Source organism: Hippopotamus amphibius, chromosome 9, assembly GCF_030028045.1.
Source record: "Hippopotamus amphibius kiboko isolate mHipAmp2 chromosome 9, mHipAmp2.hap2, whole genome shotgun sequence".
Lineage (NCBI taxonomy): Eukaryota > Metazoa > Chordata > Mammalia > Artiodactyla > Hippopotamidae > Hippopotamus > Hippopotamus amphibius.
Window position 1 is genome coordinate 54,724,199 of NC_080194.1, and position 25,725 is coordinate 54,749,923.

Consider the following 25,725-nt stretch of genomic DNA (forward strand, 5'->3'; position numbering starts at 1 on the left):
TTTTGTCAATGTCTATTTAGTGCTACTACTGACATATTTGGGCTTATAAAATGCCTCCAAGTAAGAAGCTGTTGTATATTATCAGCTCACTACTCTAAGGCTGCCTTCTCAGAAATCCTAGACCATCTAGTGCGTGAGTGATTCCCCAGATCTCTGATGTCTTCCATCATATGATTTTTTATTCTATCATCGTCTTACAACAGTTCTCAGCAGGAACGTTGAGATATCAAAAACTACTTCATCCTATCCAGAAATAAACTTACCGCTTGCTGTTTTTTTTTTTCTAGATTATTATTTTAAATACAATTTGAGGGGTAAAATTAGAGTCTTGTTGCTTCAACTTTATCCTAGAATTTTTATCTACTTAATTACATTGAATACAATTGCCTGGAAAAAATTTTATTTCAGAGGTGGTAAAATAGAAAATTAAGCTATAACATAGAAATGGCTTACTTTTAAAAATCAGTAGATTTTTTTCTTCCAATTATAAATCTTATAACCTCTGATCAAAATTCAATAGCCCCTATAATATGAATGAAATATATGGTGTTTTACTAGGTCTCAATGTATTATTCTCCCAAAAGCAATATTATCACCATTTATGTTTATATCTGATTGCTCCTACCAGCTGTTAAATTCCTGAGATGAGAGCTCTATTAGTTATTTATTCCTGTGTAACAAAATTAAAATATAATAGCTTAAAACAAACACTGGGTTAGCTTAGCTGGTTGGTTTTATTTCAGAGTCTTTCATAAGGTTGCAATCACAATTTGACCAGAGCCACAGTCATTTGAAGGCGTGGCTGTGGCTACAAAATCTGCTACTGAGTTGGCTTACTCACGTGGCTGATGAAAGAAGACTTCATTTCCTCCTCGGCTACTTGTCAAACTGCTTGAGCGTTCTTACATGTGGGAAGCAGCTTCCTTCAGAATGAATGATTCGAGAGAGAGAGGCTATGATGCCTTTTATGACAAAGTCTCAAAAGTCACACACCATCACTTCTGCCATCACTTTTTGTTGTTGTTAGAAAGGAGTTAAGTACAGTTCAAACTCAAGTGGGGGAGAATTGGATTCTACTTTTGAAAAAGAGGTGTAACAAATAATTTGCAGATATATTTTCAAACCACCACAAGAATAATATCAAATTAATATCCATAAAATCACATCAAAGTGACTTGTACATTTTGAATAAATAAATGAATAGATGAATAAACATTATAGTTCTCTAAATAAATTGTACTTGTGGATTTATTTGTAATACACTCTTTACAGTCTCTGGAAATCCTAAAGGAGGAATATTAATATGGATGTTTACATTTTGAGTGACCCCACATCCCAATTTTCCAAAAACAGTTCCAATTAATTTCCTATTGTCACAACTTCCTATCTCATTTAATAATTATCCTGGAGTTTTTCGTTAAGTTAACTATTGGTATTAACACTGACACAAATCAATGGGGATTTGTTTAACAGACCTCCACTCTTTACTTTCAGCCTTTGTTGTGGTTTTGTTCTGGAATTTGTGAGAAAAAAAAAATGTAGTAATGAAAAGTTTTTCTTTAACACCTGCTTAAAGAATGAAAGATACCTTTAATACCCCCAGCCACATATAATATAATTGATATGTTTATTCAAGAACAAATGGAGAGTATTAGTGAATAAAACAAAGTATCCTCAAGTAGAAGCAGCTAGAACAGCTGATTACATCTAGTCTTTGGCGTTAGGGGAAAAGTATTCCGTACTGAAGTACCTGTCAGTCACTTCCGATACTAATCAGTCGCTCCATATCATGTGCAATTTTGCAAAGCCACCAGATGGCTGTCTCAGTGAAAATTGTAGTGCATTATCACCTAGTTTTAAGTAAAATATGAGCAGTCAATAGAGGCTGGAGAACCCTACCTTAGGCTGTGTAAAAGAACAGTTTGCATATTCTTGCTACAAATGTTCTTGCCATATATTGTATTATACTTTAAATATTTAACTATGTTTTAGTATTTTAACACCCTATTCTTTTGGAGGAAACTCATAGCAGGAATGAACTCAAAACTATTTCATAGTGAAAACTTAGCTACCATGTTTTCATTTCTCAAAAATTTGACAATAAAAGTACATGTCGGACTTCCCTGGTGGCGCAGTGGTTAAGAATCCGCCTGCCAATGCAGGGTACACAGGTTCAATCCCTGCTCCAGGAAGATCCCACATGCCACGGAGCAACTAAGCCCATGTGCCACAACAACTGAAGCCCACAGGCCTAGAGCCCGTGCTCCACAACAAGAGAAGCCATCGTACTAAGAAGCCAGTGCACTGCAATAAAGAGTAGTCCCTGCTCACTGCAACTAGAGTAAGCCCACACAAAGCAACAAAAACCCAACACAGCCAATAAGTAAATAAATAAATAAATTTATTTTAAAAAAACACAAAAAAAACAAACAAAAAAAGCATACATTTCAAACATGTTTATTGCACTTCACTATCTACCATGGAGACGGCAGTAAAATCACTGATCACATGACTATTGGAAGACAATTCTCCTGAAAAAGCATCAGCATCAACTTCAAAATTTAGTACTTTGAGAGGAGGGATATCGGCATTGTGGCAACACAAATTCTTCCTCTCTTCTCTCTCCTTTAACAACTAGTTAGACATCCATAACCAAACAAAAGTGCCTCTGCATATTACATCAGGTGAGCCAAGAGGTTTCTAGCCCACCTGTGCACCAGAAAACAAACAGACTTCAATTTTGATGTGCATCCACATCAAAATTGCCTAACACTATTCACCATGACCAGGAATAAAGAGAACCTGCAGACTACAAACGATAGATAAACACATGCAAAAGAGGATTTATGGAAGTTCAGCTTGCCTGAGGGAGATTCCAGCACACCACCAGAGTGGGATAGAGATTAGTTAGGATGCAGAGGAAAGAAGGCCAGAATGGCCTCCCTTTGTAGGGTGGTACTGCAAGGGTCTGGGATTTTGGCTTAGCTTTGGCAAGGCTTCAGGCAAAGAAGGTAAATAGTGCTGACTACTCCCAAGGAGATGGAAAGGGAAAGTCATGAGTGACTGCCCAGCTAAATCTAGTTGTGTGGGTTATGGTGCGAGAAACCCATTTCTCTCCAGCAGCAGCCAGATTTCTGAGGAGGGACCTCTGCAACTACGGGGAGGGAAGAGACAGGGAAGGAAGAATATGAGAATATCAAAGGGCATTAAAGGCATGCATTTCCTGTGGTCTGTTTTAAGAATTCAGCTGGAGGTCTACCTGCAATACTCTGAGAGTACCCCCACTCAAGGATCTCCACTGTCCAGGGACACCCACCCCCAAAGTCCCAAGTGCTGAGCCTGCACTTTTCCCTACCCTACGGCCAGCTCCTTGTGCTTGTTTCTGAGTGACTCTGTAAGATCCAGATATAGAAGACAAAGAGGGCAAACTTGAGCTAGAGGATCACTTTCTAGAAGACAAAAGATTTTTAATAGTTTACTGAATTGAAAGAAAACACAGAACTTAGTTAAGGAGGTGTCTACTGCCTCAAATGCAAAAGCAGTACATACCTACAAACAAGCAAAAAAAAATCAATGAAATATAGTATCACAAAAAGCAAATGATTATTCTTCAACAATCAAACTCAAAGGCATGGAATATTGGGCTCTGATAAAAATTTCCAAAAAGCTCTTATTAAGAAATTCAGTGAGCTACAAGTGAAGGCATTTCAATGAATTCAGGAATAAAATTAATGAACAGAATAAGGTCTTTACCAAAGAGATTAAAATTATAAAAAAGAACTGAACAGAAATGCTAGAGCTGAAGAATTCAATGAATGAGATAAAGAATGCCATAGAAAATATCAGTGACCAGGCAGATCAAATGGAAGAAGGAATTAATGACTTGGAGATAGGGATATAGAACTAATTCAGTTAGAGGAGGAGAGAGAACTAAGATAACTAAGATTTTTCAAAAGTGAAGAAACCCAATGAGAGCAATTAAATTCTATCATATATAATATAATAATTGGTATAACAGAAGAAGAAAGGAATAAGGAGGCAGAGTGTTTCTTTAAGGAAATAATAGCTAGAAATTACCAAACCTGGGGAGAAAAATGGAATATACAAGTCCAAGAAGCTAATAGAACACCCTATTACCTCAATACAAAAAGACCTTCTTCAACACACATTATAATAAAATTACCAAAAATCAATGATAATGAACCTTAAAGGCAGCCAGGGAAAAAATAGAAAGCAACTTACAAAAGAACCCCCATGAGGCTATTAGCAGATTTCTCAGCAGAAACTCTACAGGCCAGGAGAGAATAGAATGCCATATTCAAAATATTGAAAAATAAAAATTTCTAACCAAGAATACTTTATCCAGCACAATTACTCTTCAGATATGAAGAGGAAATAAAGTCTTTCCCAGAAAAACAGAAGCTGAGGGAGTTCACCACCACTATAATGCCTTGCAGAAGGTGTTGAGGGAGCTCAGGCTGAAAGGGAAAGATGATAATCAGTGATATGAAAGCATATGAAAGTACTCAAGAAACTGGTAAAGTGAAAAATAAACAGCATTAGAAAACTGTAAGCTCTATATTAGAACCATTTAACTATAGTAAAAGTTAAAGGAAGAATATTAAAAATAACAATAAATGCTATGATTTATTAATGAATATATATTATCAAAAGAGATAAATTGTGCAATCAAAAACATTAAAGGGGGTTCTTGCCTGACCTTCCAGTCAGTACTTTCTAAGGATCTTCATGCTTGCTCGTCCATCTTCTCCCATAGTGCCTACAACACGCTTCTACCCTCAATGCTAACAAAAGGGTGGGTTAGAAACATATTTTGTGGTTGCAAATTATAAACTAAGAATTAACTCTCTTTCTGTAATTGAATGGGCCATCACATGGAATGCCAGATTCTTCGGATGAGACTATAAACTGCCTCAGAAAGGCAGTCTAAAATGTTGGCATAGAAAGATCCTGAACTCACCTCCTCCAATGGACATACCAAGCCTACAACTACACATGGAAAAATCCCCTCTAAAATCAAACCTGAAACTAGCTGAAAAGCTCCTTCATAGCAACTTATGCCTAGCTCAAGAAACAAAACAATTCTCCAGCAACCTAACTGTATACCTCAAAGAGCTAGAAAAGCAAGAACAAACAGAGCTCAAAGTGAGTAAAAGGAAGAAAATAGCAAAGGTAAGAGCAGAAATAAGTAAAATACAGGCTAAAAAAATTAGAAAAGATCAATGAAGCTAATACCTGTTTTTTTTAAAAGATAAACAAGATTTTAAAACCTTTATCTGGATTAATTAAGAATAAAAGAGAGAGGGCTCAAATAAATAAAATCTGAAATAAAAGAGGAGACATTAAAACTGATATCACACAAATACAAAGGCTCATAAGAAACTATGAACAATTTTACAACAGTAATTTGGAAAACCTAGAAGAAATGGATAAATTCCTAGAACCATACAACCTCCCAAGACTCAGTCAGGAAGAATTAGAAATCTGAATACACCTATGATTAGGTAAGGAGACTGAATAAGTGGTCAAATACATCCCAATGAAAGTAAGTCCAAGACCAGTTAACTGATGAATTCTACAAACTATTCAAAGATAATTAATAGCAATTCTTCTCACACTCTTCCAAAAAATTGAAAAAAGGAAAACTTCAAAACTAATTTTATAAGGCCAGCATTAGTCCAATACCAAGAACAAACAAGAATACCTCAAGAAATTAAAATTACAGGCCATTATCACTGATGAACATACATGCAAAAATCTTCAAGAGAATATTAGCAAACTGAATGCAACAATATATTAAAAGGATCATACTCCATGATCATTGGGACTTATTCCAGGCAAATAAGGATGGTTCTACATCCATAAATCAATCTACATAATATACTACATTAACAAAATTAAGGTTAAAAATTATGTGATCATCTGAACATATGAATAAAAAGCATTTGAAAAAATTCAACATCCATTTGTGATAAAAAATCTCACCAAGGTGTGTATAGAGAAAATTTACTTCAACATAATAAAGGGCATATATGAAAGGCCTACAGCTACATCATACTCAACAGTGAAATGCTAAAAGATTTGCTCTAAAATTAGAAAGAAGACAAAGATACCCACACCTGCCACTTTTATTTAACATAGTATTGGAAGTCCTAGCCACAACAATCAGGCAAGGAAAAGAAATAAAAGACATCCAAATTGGAAGGGAATGAATTAAACTGTCACTATTTTCAGGTGATATGATTCTATATACAGAAACCCCTAAAGACTCCACAGAAAAACAAACAAAGAAATGAAAAAAAAATGCAGAACTAATCAATGTTGCAGGATACAAAATCTATATACAAAACTCTGTTGTGTTTCCATATGCTAAATAATATTAGAAGAGGAAATTTTAAAAATTATACCATTTACAGTTGCATTAAATTGAATAATATTTAGGAATCCATTTATTTAACCAAGGAGGTGAAAGACCTGTACATTGAGAACTCTAAGACATTGATAAAAACATTGAAGAAGACACAAATAAATGGAAAGATATTCCATGCTCATGGATTAAAATTATAAATATTGTTAAAATGTCCATACTACCCAAAGCAATCTACAGATGCAAAGCAACCTCAAATAAACATTCTAACTTTATATCTCAAGGTACTAGAAGAAGAAAAATTTAAGCCCAAAGTCATGGAAGAAGGAAATAATATTGATCAGAGCAGAAATACGTGAAATAGAAACTAGAAAATTTATTGGAAGGATCAAAAAAAAAAAAAAACTAAGCTGATTTTTTGAAAAGATAAAAAATACATGTTATTAATTTAGCTTCAGCTAAACCAAGGAAACAGAGATGATAAAAATAAATAGAAAAGAGTCATTTCCACTGAAACTACAGAAATGCATACGATCATAAAAGGCTACTGTGAACAAATTATACACCAACAAATTAGATAAGCTAAAATTAATGGATGAATACCTAGAAACAATACCTACGAAGACTGAATCAAGAAAAAATAAAAAATAAAAAGAGACCAATAATGAATAAAGGGATTAAATCAGTCATAAAAATCTCCCAATACAGAAAACCCCAGGACCAGATGGCTCACTGGAAAATTCTACCAAACATTTAAAAAAGACAATGCCATTCCTTCTCAAACTCTTCCAAAAAATTTAAGAGGAGTAAATATTTCCAAACTCATCCTATAAAGCCAGCATTGCCCTTATATGAAAGCCATATAAGGGCCACTGTAAGAAAAGAAAACTATGGACCAATATCCTTGATGAATATAGATGTAAAAATTCTCAACAAAATATTAGCAAACCAAACTCAAGAATACACTAACAGAATTATATACCATGACCAAGTGGGATTTACCCCTGGGATGCAAGGATGATTCATACCTGCAAATCAAGAAATGTAAAACATTAATATTTATGGAACAAAAGATAAAAGTCATATGCCACCAAAAGAGATGCAGAAAAAGCATTGGACAAAATACAACATACTTTCATGATAGAAACCCTCAACAGCTTGGCTATAGAAACAACATATCTTACATTATAAAGTTCATATATGACAAACTCCCAGCTAACGTTATACTCAACCATGAAAAATTGAAAGCTTTTCCTCTAAGATCAGGGACAAGGATGCCCATCCTCTCCACTCTTATTCAATTTAGTACTGTAAGTCTTAACTAGAGCAATTAGGCAAGACTAAGAAATGAAGGCATCCAACTTAGAAAGGAAGAAGTAAAATTGTCACGATTTGCATACAAAATGATTTTGTATATAGAAAATCACAAAAGACTCTATCAAGAAACTGTTGGGACTAATCAATGAATTCAGTAAATTTGTAGCATATAAAATCAACAAACAGAAATTACTTGCATTTCTATGTACTAATAACTACTATACAATTTATTTGTCTGAAAAAGAAAGGAAAAAAACTATCCTATTTCTCAATAGCAGTAAAACAATAAAATACCTAGGAATAAATTTAACCAAGGAAGTGAAAGATCTGCACAATTGAAAACTAAAAGAACTTTGAAAAAAACTGAAGACAAAAACAAAAGATAAGATATCTTATGTTCATGGATTGGGAGAATTAACACTGTCAACTTGTCTATGCTACCCAAAGTCATCTATAGATTCAATGAAATTTCTAACAAAATTCCACTGGTATTCTTTACAGAAATAGAATAAACAATCTCACAAAATACCTTGAATAGTCAAACAATTCTGGAAAAGAACAAAGCCATAGGTATCACACTTCTGATTTCAAAATATTCTACACAAAGAAAAAAAAATTCTACAATGCTATAGAAATCAAAATAGTATGGTTCCAGCCTAAAAAATAGACACACAGATCAATGGAACAGAATAGAGAGTCCAAAATTAAACACCCAAGTGTATGGTCAAATAATGTTCAACAAGAGAGCCAAAACACCCAGTAGGGAAAGGATATTCTCTTCAACTAATGGTGTTGGGAAAGCAGGATAAACACATGCAGAAAAATGAATTTGGATTCCTATCTTACCCCTCACAAAAATTAACTCAAAATTGATCAAATATTTAAATACAAGACATGATAACATAAAATCCTAGGAAAAAAGAGAGGGAAGAATCTCCTTGGACATTGAACTTCGCAATGATTTTTTGTATATGACATCAAAAGCACAAACAACAAAAGCAAAAATCAACAAGTAGGCCTGCATCAAACTTAAATGTTTCTGCACAGCAAAGGAAACGATTAACGAAATGGAAAGGCAACCTACAGAATGGGAGAAAATTTTGTAAACCCTATAACAAGCGGTTAATATGCAAATTATAGAAGGAATTCATAAAACTCAATATAAAACCAAAAAAAAAAAAAACTAAAAAGAAAAAACCCTGCAATTTAACTAAATAATAGTTAAAACCGCAATGAAATATCATGTCACACTTGTTAGAATGTCTATCATTAAGCAGCCAAGAGGTAACAAATGTCGGAGAGGATGTGGTAAAAAGGGAACACTCTTACACTGTTAGTCAGAAGGTAAATTGGCTTAGCCAATAAGGAAAACAATATGGAGGTTCCTAAAAAAATTAAAAATAGAGCTACCATATGATTCAGCAGTTCCACTTCTAGTATATACCCAAAAGGAATGAAAACAGGATATCAGAGATACATGCACTCTCATTTATTGCAACAATACTCACAATAGCCAAGCTACATGGAAACAACCCAAGTCCCAACAATACACGAATGGATAAAGATATGGGATATATATATTAACACTACACACACACACACACACACACACACAAAATGGAATATTATTCAGCCATGAGAAAGAAGGGCATCCTGCCATTGTGACCACATGGATAGACCTTGGGGAATTAAGCTAAGTGAGAGAGTCAGAGAAAAGGATACTGTATATCACTCATATCTGAAATATAAAAAAGCCAAATTTGTAAAAACAGAGAGTAAAATGGTGGTTACCAGAGGATGGGGGTTGAGGGGATAAGACATATATATATTTAAGGGCACAAACTTTAGTGATAAATAATTTCTAGAGATCTAATGCACATGAAGCGAGTAAAGACAATTTTGTATTATAATCAAACTTGCCAAAAGACTACAACCTAATTATTCCAACCACTAAAAAGAAATTATAATTAATGAAATGTGAACTGTGAAAGAGGTTCTGGTTATCACCATAATGATAATCATATTACAATATATAAATATATCAAATTAACATGATGTACACCTTAAATTTATACAATGTAATATCTCAAGTAAATTTCAGTAAAATAAAAAAGTTAGTATTTTAAGAAAAATATGAGTCAGATAACAATGAGGGCAAATGCAGAAGGTATATTCACATATTGTTTGGTGAAGCATGGTATCTTATTTGATCAAAATGTTACTGTTTATTTTATTCCAAATATTCTTGTGCATGTTTGAAAAGTGAAGTGATAGCTCTTAACACACTAGCTCCTTTAGCAGAGCAACTTCCCAGATAGTTGAGTGATGCCAGTGTTATAATTTTAGTGTAATCAGACACTTGAAACAAGTGTAAGTTTTAGTACTTGCAATAATTGTTCAAAATTGTCATCAAATTAATGGAATAAAAATAAAGTTACTGAATTTTCATTCTTTGATGATTAAGAATAAGATATTAAGCAGTACTGTGAATTCAGTTAAAAAGTTCAACAGTGAACGTAGTATTGTTTCTAATATTATAATACAAATATAAATGTTAATAGAATACAGCAAAGTCAATTGTTCTTACTAAATAAGGAAACCTGTGAAGCACAAATGTACTTGAAACTCTTTATAAGATACATGTGATTTATTATTGTATTCAAACAAGCTATAACATTTTATCCTACTAAATAGATGTTGTAATTGATATAGACAATTTTACATATATAAAAAGTGGGGTGTATTATAAAATTAAAAATAGGAGAGTGTAAACTAACATATATAGTATACCATGTTTTATTTTAAAAAGTGGGAGGGGATAAGAAAACATACAAAAATTTGCTTATTATTCTATATATATATGAAAAATAAACCAGTGAAATTGGTTGCCTTAAAGTGAGTAGCAGAAACACAGTAGAATAGATGTGGGAAGGAGAGACATTTTTCTGAATATGCCTTTTTGCATAATTGTGGTTTTTCGAAAGCGTGAAAATGCTGCACATTAAAACAATAAACGGTTTACAATAATGGTAAAGGAGGGGGACGTTAAACTTAGAAAATGATAACAAATTAACCCAATTATTTTCAAAGAAATATTACAAACACACTGAAGGAGAAAAAGGAACTAATCTGAGTAACTTAGGAACACTTTATTTGAATTCAGTCTTGGCTGGTATGAGTTGGTGAGGGGAGAGGACAACTAAAAACAAATCCTGAACTCTTTTTAGAACATTTCACTTTTTAGCTGTTTGTGCAAAGCAATTCTGAAATTATTTTAAATGTGTTATAAGATTGAGAAAATTAGTAAATGGGCAGATATGGGGAGTCAGAATTTCCAATGTTGAAGGAGAAAGATAAAAATATGGAATATGTGGATATATTAGAATTGGAGGTATAGATGTAAATTCATGATTTCTAAAATATATGTTTATATGTCTATGTGCCTGTACATATGTACACACATACGTATATATACTGTATGTATATATAAGTAGATATATGAATATATATGAATATATACATATGCGTGTATTTCCTAGCTCTGACCACTGAAGGGGCCTAGAAACAAATGTATCCAAGTAAAACTAAGGACCCCTAACACTGAGAGATCTTGGTTTCTGATAACATTTCCCACTAAAAGGAGAAGCTTGTTTCCAGGGCTGTGATATCACAAATAAGGTGCTTTCAAAAAATGATGGGGATATGTCACAAGGTCACAGGTGCTAGCCTGAAGGGCACCAACTGGTCAGGTCTGGGTTAACCTTAATACCAAGGTAATTAAGTAAAATAATGAATTAGAAACTATTGAAAAAATAGAAACCCATCAATCTCTATCAATCATTAACAGGTAGAGAATACGCACATATATAAACACATATAGAAATACATTTATAAAGGGGAGGAGGGCTGTTGTTTACAATAGAATGGCATGTGTCAGCTAGTGAGCATGGAAAATTGGAAATATTAAAATTGGAAAATTATCGTTTGCAACCATAGAGTAAAATTTTGTTAAGAATCAACAGATGAAAAGATTTGGGGGAAAATTGAGATGATTAGAGAATATTTTCATGCCTTAAAAGTGTTTCTCACAAATTGCTTATCAGTTGCAAGGGAAAAATATTAAGTGAAACAGTGGAGAAATCGTATATGACCTTGCCTGTATATTCAAAATTTGAATCATCAGCGGGAACAAATGGACATCAAGTGCTTTCAGATGTGATTTTCAGGGAGCAACACATCACAACAGCCAGAAACATATAGTGGGTACCTAATTTTGAGGAACTATCAGAAAAACACAAATTGAGGAGCCTTCTATTAGATACAAGTAGGAGATAACTATACTCTTAAAATGTCAATGTCATGGAACACAAAGAAAGGCTGTGGTCATATTCTAAATTTGTAAAAAGACTGAATAGACAATACTTATATTCTGTAGTGATGAAAAAATGTTATACAGGAAACTGTTCAAGTGGAAAAACTGAACTACAGACTACAGATCACTGTTAAATTATTAGCTAATGGCTGTTCTGCAGTTATATAAAATAATATCCCTAGTCTGAGGAAATACACAGAAAAATCTTGTAGTAAAGGGCCATATTTTATTTATTCAAATGGGATAAAATGTTAACAGTAGATAAATCTATGTAACAGGGATAAAAGTGTTCTCCATACTGTGCTTAGTCTTGCATTCTTACTGCAAGGTTGAAGTACTTTCCAAGTAAAATGTTAAAATATTAAATTATGTTTTAAAAGCATTAACATTACTGAGTACTTGACAAGTACAGTAAGTCCTTAAAGAACATTAAATCTATTAGCTAAGGCCTCCTATTATCCTCTTTCCACAATAGACACTAAAGTTAGGGGACATTGAGTGGAAAATGACTGGCAAATATTAAAAACTAAATAGTTTTCTTAACTTTACACATTACTTAACTTTCCTTTTTTATAAAGACAACCCAACTATTTTAAACGATTTACTTCAGTCACACACACACACACACGCATACACACACACTTGCACACATCCGTTTTGTACACTTATTAACTTTTGTTATGTGAAAATCTGCAGTTCAAAAAAAGAGGACCCTGAATGGACAAAAGCTGCAACTAGTCCATCATTTCTCTATTGTCTTTTCCTTTGACTACTTCACTACAAAATATTTATGTCATTGACACTTGTGAATAAGCCAAGGATATTTCTTGTTGTGAAATTCACTCACTGCTATGTTCATAAAAACCAAGGATAACTTGGTGTACCCCCAAAAAATAATAAATTAAAAAAAAAAAAAAAAACCAAGGAGACGCAATGAGACCCACCCCTCCGAGACATGGATGAAAAGCACTCTTAGCATAGACTTCAGACCATCCTTGCAGAGTTCAACAATGTTCTCACTGAGCTATTTTAAAATCAATGTAATTGAAAATCATCAAGTTCTCTCTGCTTTGTGTCTGTGTGACTTTGATAGAAGCCAATCTTTACATAAAAATAAAACATGTTTTAGAAAAAGTTGCAAGTTGATTTCATTATTTTAAGATGCAAGGAAATAGTTATTCAGAAGCGTTAAACCTCAAGAAAATTATATTCTTTTCAGGATGCCATCCTCTATGCAAGTAATAAATCCAAACACCAGGGTTTGAATAATTTTCAATGCTTCTCCTAAATGCAAACAATAGGGAATGACCATGAAAAATCACTATTTAGATAGGTTGAATCTTATATCACAATGTTCTGGTATTTGTCACCTTCCCCACAGATAAATCTCTAGACTTTAACAGCCAGAATATGTAAGAGAATGTGCAGTTGTAGAGCCTGTACTTGTTTCTTTTTCAACCATTGTCATGACAATATGCTCCTTAATATCACCTTCTTAATATCTGCATCTCCCTGATATGTTACGGAAAACAAAATTAGTCTTTCCAGGTTGAACCTGATGGAAAAATGGAATAATTTAGTTACCACCATATTTTTTTATCAAAAAGTGCCAAACCAGTAAGTACTCAAAGCCTGGAATGTCTAACAATTATCTAGATAGTCCTTCTATTAAAGGTCATTTGTTAACACTTGGATTGACTTATTGTTGTCACTGATTTTTGTTTTCACAAAATTTTCTCTTTGACCCTCAATTTCTTTGTTTATATTCTACAGATAATCAGTATCTAATTCACATATTTTTCATAAAGTGTCAGGACTATCACTGTAATCTCTTGATTTAACTCCCAGTCTCTGGATTCTCCCTATATATATCTCTTCCTTTCCATTTCAATTTTCAAGTGCTGTCCTTCGTGATCCTATTGTCTCATACATAAACTTCAGTAATTAATTCAAATTTGTCTCCACATTTCATCTCTCTCTTACATGATTGAAAAAATAACAAATCTTACCACTGCTTTCACTAAGTATAATATGAAATGAGATAAGTAAATCTTCAATATGTTTGTGATTTTTGAAAATCAGGATTAGAGCATATTCTCAGGGACACAGAATTTTGGAAAGAGTTATGATGAACATGTTGAATTATAGCACTTTCAACTTAATCCTTTCAGCTGCAAATAGAGATTCATTCTCCACCTGCTTTATTTTCCATTTCTTCACCAAAATTGGACAACTAGCAGTTTCCCAAATGCCCTTGTAGAGTGTGGAAACTGTGATTTCAACTCCTTTCTTTTGGTTTACATTTGATTTGTATATTCATGGTATTTATTTTTTTAGGCTTTATTTTCAGTTTTCTAAGATTTTTTTTTCTTATATGTCATACAGGTTGTTAGCCATCTAAATATTCACAGTAAGAGCGTCTTTTATTAGAAAATTTATCTTCTAATGTGTAATTACTACTATAATAAGACTTATTTTGCCATTTTTATTTCATATTGTCCATTTATAGTACTTGGTTATTGATTCATTTGTTTTCTTACTCTCCAGGCATTCACAATTTAATGACAAAGTTAAGTAACTGAAAAGAACCAACCTCCAAAAATGTATACTACTCAAAGGTATTGAACCTGTTTGTGGTCCAGTATCTGCAGGTTACTCATTTGTCAGGGAGAGGGAAGTTTCTCCCTCTACCCCTGGAGTTCTTATATCTGGACTAATAATAAAATTGACACAAGACAGATTTACAGGAGAAAAAGAAACAAATTTAATTTGTGCACATGGAGGTCTTATAGAAATAAGACCTAGAAGTAGCCAAATCAGGCAGCTTTTATACTTTTTAGACAAAGAAACAATAAATTTGAGAGGAATTGACAGAACAAAGAAACTTAGGTTTGGGTGCTTAATTAAGGAATTTAAGCAAAGTTTGGGCTTGGGTAATAAATTAGGTAAGAAATAACAAGCTTTGTTTATACAGACTTCTCAGCCTGGAATTCCCTGCCTCGGGTGATAAAGTTGTCTTTCTATCTCCCAGTCCAGAGGGCACTTTTCACATGGCAGATTTATTTCCTGCTTTTAGGTAGACAGAGAGGAAGATCAAAGTGTTCCCCTTGCATCTACTATTTCTTAAGCTACTTTAATTCAAAATAATCAGTATGCCATTGAGGCATTTTTGGGGGTGGCCTGCCCTGAGCCCCAATACATTCAAAGAAACCACACTCTAACTCCAGATGCCTTGAAAAATAATGTGGCTACTTGCATCTGATTTCTTTAAAGTGGTATCACTGTGCGTTTACAACCAGTCCCCTGGACAGCTTTATAAATTTCCTTTTGGACACCTCTCCTTCTTTCACTGAAACTGCCACATACAGAAACCGCTAAGAGTTCTCTCTTATTCTTTCTCTCTTTGCCTCTACAGGCTCCGTATCCCACTTCCTATACACAGATACATCAATATCACACAGCAAGTACCTTTGAATCACATTGTTCTTCTGCCCATTTTTTCTTTCCCCACAGGGGTACTCAAACACACTGTACTTCTAAAATGTTTTCACAGAAAAATCACATTTTATACAGCCTCCCAGGGAAATCTAGTACATTGTGGAAAATTGAGTCATAGTTTCTAAATATTTGCTACCTGTCTTGAATGGAAGATTATATTTCCTTGACCTTATTGTGCATAGGCTTGTTGTGGCTTCTTTTAGCTAATGAAATATTTGTGAATGTGCTGTGTGTCATTTTAGGTTGGCAGGTTTAAAAGCCAAAATGAAGAGTGGCTCACTGTGCTCAATATTTCTTTTTTTTTTCTAATTGGATTTTTCTTTTTGTTTAAATTGAAATATAGTTGATTTGCAATGTTGTGCCAATCTCTGCTGTACAGCAAAGTGGGTCAGTTAGATATACTTTCTTTTTTTACATTATTTCCCATCATGGTTTATCCCAGGAGATTGGATATAGTTCCCTGTGCTACGCAGTAGGGCTTTATTGCTTATGCACTCTAAATGTAATAGTTTGCATCTGCTAACCCCAAACTCCCTGGCCATTCCTCTCCTTTCCCCCTCCCGCTTGGCAACCACAAGTCTCTACATCTGTGAGTCTATTTCTATTTTGTAGATAGGTTCATTTGTGCCATATTTTAGATTCCACATATATTTGATATCATATGGTATTTGTCTTTCCCTTTCTAACTTATTCACTTAGTATGATTATCTCTAGTTGCATCCATGTTGCTGCAAATGGCATTATTTTGTTCTTTATTATGGAGCAGCAGTATTCCATTGTATATATGTACCACTCAATAATTCTTCTGTCACAACTCTGAGTAATGTTTCATGGTGGACATTTAGCATGAGTGATAAATAAACCTTGTTATTTGTAAATTACCAAGATTTGGGGGTCAGCATTTTACATAGTGTAACCAAGCACTTCTTGATCATTCATTCATCTTTCATCTTTCCCTCTGCATGATGTGTTGTATGCACTACTATCTTTGGGATGTTTGGAGAATAAATTGCTCCACAAAATGTAAGATTGACTATGGAAAGTATTATATTAGAAATATAAAAAATTAAATAAAATAATAAGAGAGTAGGCAATTAATTCTGATGGTGAAAATTAGGAAAGTTTCATGGAGGTAAGGCTTAAATCAATTAAGTAAGCTAATCTTATAGGAGTGATTAGAACAAAGAAATAAACTGGGGGGTATATTAGTTTTCTATCACTGTTGTACCAATTTATCAAAAATTGCCTTAACACAAATTTATCATCTTATAATTTCATAGTTCAGAAATCCAACAGGTTAACGGGCTAATCTCAAGATATTAGCAGGGCTGCACTCCTTTCTGGAGGTCCTAGGGGAGAATTCATTGGATTATCATTTCTAGCTTCTCACATTCCTCTGTTTTGCCTGACCCATGGCCCTTTCAATTTTCTAAGCCAGAAACACCAGGCTGAGTCCTTCTCATTTTGACATCTTATCAGCTCTCCCTTCTGAGTCCCCCTTCAACTTTTAAGGACCCCTGTGATTATCCTGGGGCCACCCACATAATCTAGAAGAGGGATCCCCAACCCCCAGACCACGGACGAGTGCCAGTCCGTGGCCTGTTAGGAACCAGTCTGCACAGCAGGAGGTGAGCGTCAGGCAAGTGAGCGGAGCTTTATCTGCCATTCCCCATCCATCACATTACCGCCTGCACCATCCCCCCACCCCATACATGGAAAAATTGGCTTCCACAAAACTGGTCCCTGGTGCCAAAAAGGTTGGAGACTTCTAATCTAGGATAGAATCCCTCTTTTAAGGTCAGCTGATTGGCATCCTTAATTCTATCTGCAACCTTACATTCCCTTTGCTATATAACCTTACATATTCCCATGTCCTGGGGATTAGGGTATGGCCATCTTTGGGGGAGGGGGCATTATTCTGCCTACCACAGGAGGTAATTCTGTTTTCTGGTCAATATTGAGATTGAGGTATAATCAACCTCCAGATGTGAGTATGGTCAAATAGTAAAGGAAATTGCAGCAATACCTTCTCCCTTGGTTTTCAAGGTGGGCTCATCAAATGCCCATCAAAGACTTCTGTTCCACTGTCCTACAAATATTAAAAGTAAAGTGAATTTCTGCCAAGAGCTTTCACACAAACTTTACCTGTGAGATCCTGATTGACTCCCAAAGTTTTGTTGTTTATGGGACCTTGTTTCTGAACGCATCTACATGACTAAGTGCCTTCTCTCCACAGGACTAAGTACTTCATGAAGAAAGATTATATATGGTCACTGCCACCCTCAGACTGCTGTAGTCAATTGGAAATCAAAAGCTTCCCTTTCAACCTTTACCTCAGCTTTGGAAGAAAACTGTAGGCCTACCTAATGAAATGCAAATAACATCAGAGGATGAAAGTGATCAGAAAAATTCCCCAAATGTATCAAATGATATTAAAATTTACTTGTTTAAAAAAATATATAACACCAAAATATTATTGACCAGAGCTAATTGCAGTTATCACAAAGAATCTGGGGACAGGGAGAGGAATTAACAAGTAAATTAGTTTGTTGTGATTGCATCAGGTGAGCTGGTTTAACAAAATCAAGACAAATTACTGTCTTAAATCTACCCCAGATTTATTGCAATATGTTTTACTTCATTATCAACATATTTTATTACCTACTAGAATTATTCAGCATTAATGTCCTCACAACCTACCACAAACAATTTTTTTATGCTTCTGAGGCTTTTTTGGACTAGGTTTTGCTTAAAGTGGGCAGATACAGAAGGACATGCAAAATAATAGAATGATTCATAGAGTGAGTAGGAGGTATACACAGCAAAAATCATACAAAAAGATTGAAAAGAGTGATGTAATCAAAGGTAGGCTCTCTAAAATGCCTTGGTGGAAAGTTTCAAAACAAACTCTTTTTATCATTGACTTAAAAAAGAAAAGAAAGAAATCTCACCTCTTTAGAAACTAGCTTCCATACCAAGATCAATGAAACATAGCTAGTTGGACTCAATTCAATTAATTGCTAACTAAAATTGAAATACGTCCTGTGTATAAGCTCAAATTCCTCCCTTGACCATTATAAGTACATACTCCTTTGTTCTTCATACAGGCATCTTTAGAACCCAGTCAGTCTATCTTGTGTTGTACCTTTATAGACAATTACATCTTTCTTGAGGTATCATGTGCACTATATTTTATAGTACTCCAGGTGAAGTCTTACTACTTTATATATAATAAGACCATCTCTTTGATTTATACTGTATTTCTCTAGAATTCAGCTTGCCTTTTTCAATATAGAATTATAGTGAATTTCAAACCATGGGGAATAGTTTTATAATAACTCCCAAATTCATTTGCAACTGATTGTTGCAGACTTTTTTATTTGTTCCTACTAAGGTTTATCAGAATTTGTTACTCTGTTTGGTATGAACTAAATTTCAGTAGCACCTTAGCAAATACATTGAAAAAAATCTTCTTTTTCTCAACATTCTGTTCCCTTTTTTTCACACATTATATCTCTTATCTACAATCATTTTTAAACCAAAGTATACTGCTTTCCACACAGTTGCACATATTGAGCAGAAATTAGTGAAATGGTCTGAGTATATTTTACTCCTTGATAACTTGATAAAAAACAAAGTTGGTACAAAAGCAACTGAGAAAGAGTTTTTTTTTTTAATTAATTAATGTATTTACTTATTTATTTATTTTTGGCTGTGTTGGGGCTTCATTGCTTTGCACAGGCTTTCTCTAGCTGCAGTGAGTGGGGGCTACTCTTTGTTGTGGTGCATGGGCTTCTCATTGCTGTGGTTTCTCTTGTGGCAGAGCACAGGTTCTAAGTGCATGGGCTTCAGTAGTTGTGGCACACAGGCTCACTAGTTGTGGCTAGTGGGCTCTAGAGCGCAGGGTCGGTAGCTGTGGCGCACAGGCTTAGTTGCTCTGTGGCATGTGGGATCTTTCCAGACCAAGGACCAGGGATCGAACCTGTGTCCCCTGCATTGGCAGGCGGATTCATAACCACTGCACCACCAATGCAGTGGTTTAAAAGAGCTTTTGATTTAAAAAAAAAAAAAAAAAAGCAAGTAGATGAACACTTGAAAAGACAATAGAAAAAATGCATTTTTCTCCCTTTATTCCTTCTTTCTTCACCATCCCAAGCTTTCAGAAAATATGGTCCATTACTTTCCCCTGATCAATATTAATTTCTCTCCCAATCCTCACCTTTAGTTGGCCACATCATTCTTTTAGGCTGGAAATCAGAAAACCAATATGTTTGAATAACATGTAGAAAAAATATATTTTAACTGTATCTGTATTTACATGGATAATAAAAACCAACAGGGGTATTTTATGGTTTGAAGACCACAAAAATAATCTGAAGGAAGAGAATTATAGACTTGTATATCTTTTATGAAAAAGTAAGCTATTGTTCATTCCTTTAACTTATCTTAATAGTGCTATACTGCCTATGTTAATAGAATTGCTGCTTTTGAATTTTGGTGTTCTGGTAATCTGGAACTCCAAAGGAAGTAATGTAAGAAAGGCAGGAAAGTAGAAGAGGCCTTAGAAAGGGAGAGGTCAGTAGAGCCCAGATTTTAAAAAGCCATGTAAACAAGAATAGAGGCAGCTTTTCTAGACTGCCCATATTCAACCTCAATGAACATTGTGCCTCATAACCAGAGAACTGCAAAGAGCCATGGTGCACCCAGAGACCCTTTAGGCACTTGAGAGAGGACTATATACACCATGTATAAAGAGTTCCTTTATTAGCTGTCTTTCTTGTTTTTGTCCTATGAATACCTCCCATGGAAAGCAATCAATACATCATAGTTGTATTTGATAAATCCCCCCTTCTAATATGTTTGCATAATACACTGTACACAATTCTATTCTTTCACTTATTCATGTACTCACACACCTAAATGAAATATGAACTTCACAACACCTTATATGAGTTTCTATCCTATTGTTCCAGGCAGTCAGTATAGCCTGAAAAATAGTGGCTTACTGAAGGTGAGAATACATGCCCATGAACTCCAACTAGTAAACAAATGAGAACAACTGATTCTGGAACTGTATAAAATGGCTCACCATGATTCAAAGTTGAAAAGGAAGAAAGTAAACACATTATTCAGTAACTGCATTGAAGAGAACAATTCTGACAAGAGGGACAATGGCAGCAGGAAGAATCAGGCAATGTTTTTCAGAGAGGGCAGAGATGGTTTTTCATTAAAATAATTAATTATTTAACAAGTGGATGCATGCAAATTTTCTGCAACTAAAATAGGAAAATATGAGAACTAAGAAGAAAAATGAAACAATGACCCAATCACCTGTCAACAAAAGGAGGCTGGCATGTCTACATTAGAAGGATCAGAGTTTAAAATCAGAATGGCATCTTTTCGTGTTACGGCAGTTGATGGAAATGCTTAGAAAAATAACTTTTGATTTTTATATAGAATGCTTTTATTCTTATTAAATCAAATCATGTATGTCTGTAGCCCCAATTGACATAACACTGAAAGTATTCATTATAATCAAATAATAGAAATAGATAATTCCATAATAAATTTTCCATAATGGAGAAAATTTATTCATTTATTTTTTCAATAATTTTTTTGTTTTTTTGTCTGCTGTGAGTGACACACGGTTTTATGTACTAGAGATAGAGGAGTTATCAAAACAAAGTCATTGGCTCCATGGAATTGACTATCTGTTTGAACACACAAAAATAAAGTATATTAGATGATGGCAAGTGCAGGAATAAAAATGAAACAGGTGAGGGGAGAGGGTGCTGGGGTGTGATTTTATACAGGGTAATCAGGGAAGACTATATTGATAGGTTTGACTAGAAATCTGAAGATAGGACAAAGCAAACCATATGGATTCTTGGGTAAGAGAATCAGTGAAAGAGAATATCAAATGCAGAGGCCCCAAGCTTTGAAGCCAAACAGTTTGATTACAAAGACTATGCCCCTAATTAGTACTCTACCCTTCCTTGTAGGGCTCTTATAAGGATTAAGTGAGTTACTACATAAAGGCATTTATCACAGTGCTTTTAACCACTCTAATTACTATTAGAAAAATTGTAAATGTTTATGTAGGCCAAAGCAGAGTGTAGCTACACAGACCTTTTAACTCTTCAATAGTATAACAGTGGCACTCTATCAGCTTTAAAATTATGGCAAAATTGCAGAATTGTGACTTATTATTAACCACCTGAAAACAACACGCTAAAAATAATTACTACTCAGCTGTGAAAATATGGGCACTATCAAAGAAATTTCCCTCTCCGATCACATGATCTAGGATTAAAAATGAGTCAAAGAGCAGAACATGGACCAATGGAATTTTCTGAGTAGTCATTGGTGAATATTTTTGTAGGCTTACAGCTAGTAGATTTTATCCAGCTGTGTTTGTTTTTTTTTTTAGCATGAAATGTTCAACAAAATGTAAATAAAAACCCTATCCCATAAAATGTCCCCTTATTTATAGAATCTACCCATTCTGGATCTGCACAAGCCCATCAATATCCTTAATACATTCCCAGAGCCAAGTGGCAGATGCACCATGCTGTTGTAGAAGTCCTGGTCTGCCCGTGTGACTACACATCCTGATTGAATTTGCAACACCCCATCAGTTACAAAATGCTCTGTTGGCACAACCTCTCCCGGCAGTGGCCAAATAGTTGCTCTGGAATTCACACTTACAGGAAGGTCAGGCAGCCTTTGTGACTGTGATGGCATAGCTCATGCGTAAGTTCAGATGAACTTGAAGGTACAATATTTTCATGAATATCACAGACAACTCAATTTTTTTTTATCAGAGAGGGGAAGTTAAAGAGTTGTAATCATCACTAGCCTCCATTAATTGACTGTCTCTGGGTCAACACTTTCATTTAAATGGCCTTCATGGGCTTCTAATCCATTGAATTCAAATACAGCATCAATCACTTCAACATTCCCTCCCAATATACATATCTGAGCAATGCCTTCTCTTTCCCTACAGCTATTCCCTCTGGAGGACCTCAAAGAGGTCCATAATATGAGCAGACTACTCTGGCTTACAGTATCTTATTTCCCACTAACTTTTAAGAGCCATACCAACCTACTTTCTTTCTCCAGGTTTTTGTCTCTCTGAGACTTAGAGAAAGTTATAGAGATTTCAGAAATCTTGCCAACGTATTAAAATCTCTATCCCTTGTTGGTAGAGCCTCTTCTCCTGAAAGCCCAATTACTCACTTTGCCTATATTATTCCTCAGTGAATTCTCTCGATAACAATATACGTAGAATTTTAAATAAATTGCCACATTTAATTCTGACATACAAAGGAAAAAGAAAAAAAAACCCTATATGACAGCTAATTATTCTCTCCTTTTAAATGTCAGACTGAGGTTCCAACAGGTTTAGGTAATTAATTGATTTTAAAACCCTGTTCACTCTATTGCACTCACAGCTTTTCCTTATGATATGTTAGAAAATAACATGATTATGAATAAAAGCATTCATGAGGCCAGAGGTGGGTCTTCTCTAATGCTAGGGCTGTTCTAATGCAAGTCAGAGCTGATTCCACTTTTTCCCAAATGGCTCAGTTTTTGTTTTTATGTAACCTGCTTCAAATTCTCTGCCCTTTTCTTTTTCTCTGTTCTGTTCACAGGTGTTTTTGTGATGGATACAATTACCAACGATAAAAAAAATCCCTCTTTCAGTTATTGTAAGTTGCTTATGAAATGCCACCTCAACTACTGCTACAATTTGATTCTGAGCTTGTTAGTGGAGGGAGAGCAAAAAAAATGCCAACTCCTTATTTTTGATTATATGAATTAATTTGTGATCTGATTGCTGAGAAAGATCGTTAGCACTGCCATTGTAAATTTAATGCCTCTGACAGTGGCAAAATATTATTACTATTGATTTTATATTTTATATAGTAATAATATTTATCTTTTAGTAAATATCTGAAAATGTCCTGATTGAGATGCTCTGCAGGTAAAGTACACTAAAGTAAAAATGTAAGCATATAAACTCACATTTATGTTTGTCACAAAGTATCTCAGACTGTCAGACCTAATGCCTTCTTCTAAGAAAATAAAAGTATTTTGAAATTCCCCTTTACTTCTTTTTTTTTAAATAAATTTATTTATTTTTGGCTGCACCGGGTCTTCGTTGCTGCATGCGGGCTTTCTCTAGTTGCAGAGAGCAGAGGCTACTCTTGCTGTGGTGCACGGACTTATTGCAGTGGCTTCTCATTGAGGTGGCTTCTCTTGTTGCGGAGGACAGGCTCTAGATGTGCGGGCTTCAGTAATTGTGGCACTCGGGCTCAGTAGCTGTGGCTCACAGGCTCTACAGCATAGGCTCAGTAGTTGTGGCACACGGGCTTATTTGCTCCACGGCATGTGGGATCTTCCCGGACCAAGGCTTGAACCTGCATCCCCTGCATTGGCAGGCGGATTCTTAACCACTGCACCACCTGGGAAGCCCGCCCTTTACTTCTTGAAATGAAGTGTATAGCTAATATAAAATGTAAATATGTATAAAAATAAATGTAATGTATTAATGGTAAAATAAGATGAATAAAAGGATTAATGTCTTATGTCAGTTTCTCCAGAAGCAGAGTTCTCCGTGGTATCCTCACATGGTAGAAGGGTAAGGGAACTTTCTAAAGCCTCTTCTATAAAAACAATAATCTCATTCATAAGAGCTCCAACCTCAGAAATATTGGGGCCCAGGGTAGGTTGCCCCAAATTGTGTCTCAATGGCATATTGATTGTTTTCAATTAAAGTTACTTAAGAAAAGCCCAGTGCAAGAGAGACACTCTGACTGTTCTGTCTCCCTAAAAGCAGGAAATAAATCTTACATGAAAGGTGCACTCTCTGTATCTAGAGGCAGAAGGACACCCTTATCGCCAAAGAGAGGGAATTTAGAGCCAAGAATCCTGTATAAATAAATCTTATTACTTCTTTATTACCAAGCCCAAACTCTGTTTAGATTCTTCACTAATTGGGCACCAAAAACCTAAGTTTCTTTCTCCTATCAATTCCTTACAAATTTATTGTTTCTTTGTCTAAAAAACATAAAAGCTGCTTGTTTTTGGCCACATTTCAGGACCCATTTCTATGAGACCCCCATGCACATGAACTAAAATTTGTTTCTTTTTCTCCTATTAATTTATCTTGTGTTAATTTTATTATTCATCCAGTCACAAGAACGCAAGAGGTCTAGAGGGGGAAACTTCCCCCTCGCTGATAGAACCTAAGCACCACTCAAAGGCCCCACCTTCTAATACCATCACATGGCATAAGAACTTCAACATGTAAATTTAGGGGGGACACAGACCATAGCAGGGGTTGATGGACCTCCATTCCAGCCAAAGGCAATCTTTTGAGGAGCATCTCAGTAATTAGCAGCTAGGGTGTGAGTGTACCTGCCAGGTAAAGGAAATATAGGCAGGGCAGCAACCAACAGGGGGAGAAAAATATAATAAAATGGCACATATTTTAATACATAAATTCTCAAGTACAACTGCACTTGAGAAAAGCAAACCATTGAGACATTTGAACCTAGTCATGGAATTATAATGAATATGACAGCTACTGTTATAGGCTAATACAGGTGGTTGGTGTGGAGATTCAAATACCACAATGTTGCCTTAAGAGACACGATTTTCCAAGATGTAGCTAAATGTTGGGAAAATCTGAATTTAAAAAAAGACAATCTTTCTTCAAATGACACAGTAGTTACATTTTTTTTCTATTGGGGGGGTACACCAGGTTCAATCATCTGTTTCCATACACACATCCCCGTAATCCCTCCCTTCCCCGACCCCCCCCTCGAGTCCCCCCCACCCTCCCTGCCCCAGTCCTCCAAGGTATCTTCCATCCTTGAGCTGAACTCCCTTTGTTATACAACAACTTCCCACTGACTATTTTACAGTTGGTAGTATATATACGTCTGTGCTACTCTCTCGCTTCGTCTAAGTTTCCCCTTCACCCCCCGCCCCCTCCCATACCTCGAGTTCTCCAGTCCATTCTCTGTATCTGCATCCTTGTTCTTGTCACTGAGTTGACCAGTACCATTTTCAGATTCCGTATATGTGAGTTAGCATACAATATTTGTCCTTCTCTTTCTGACTTACTTCACTCTGTATGACA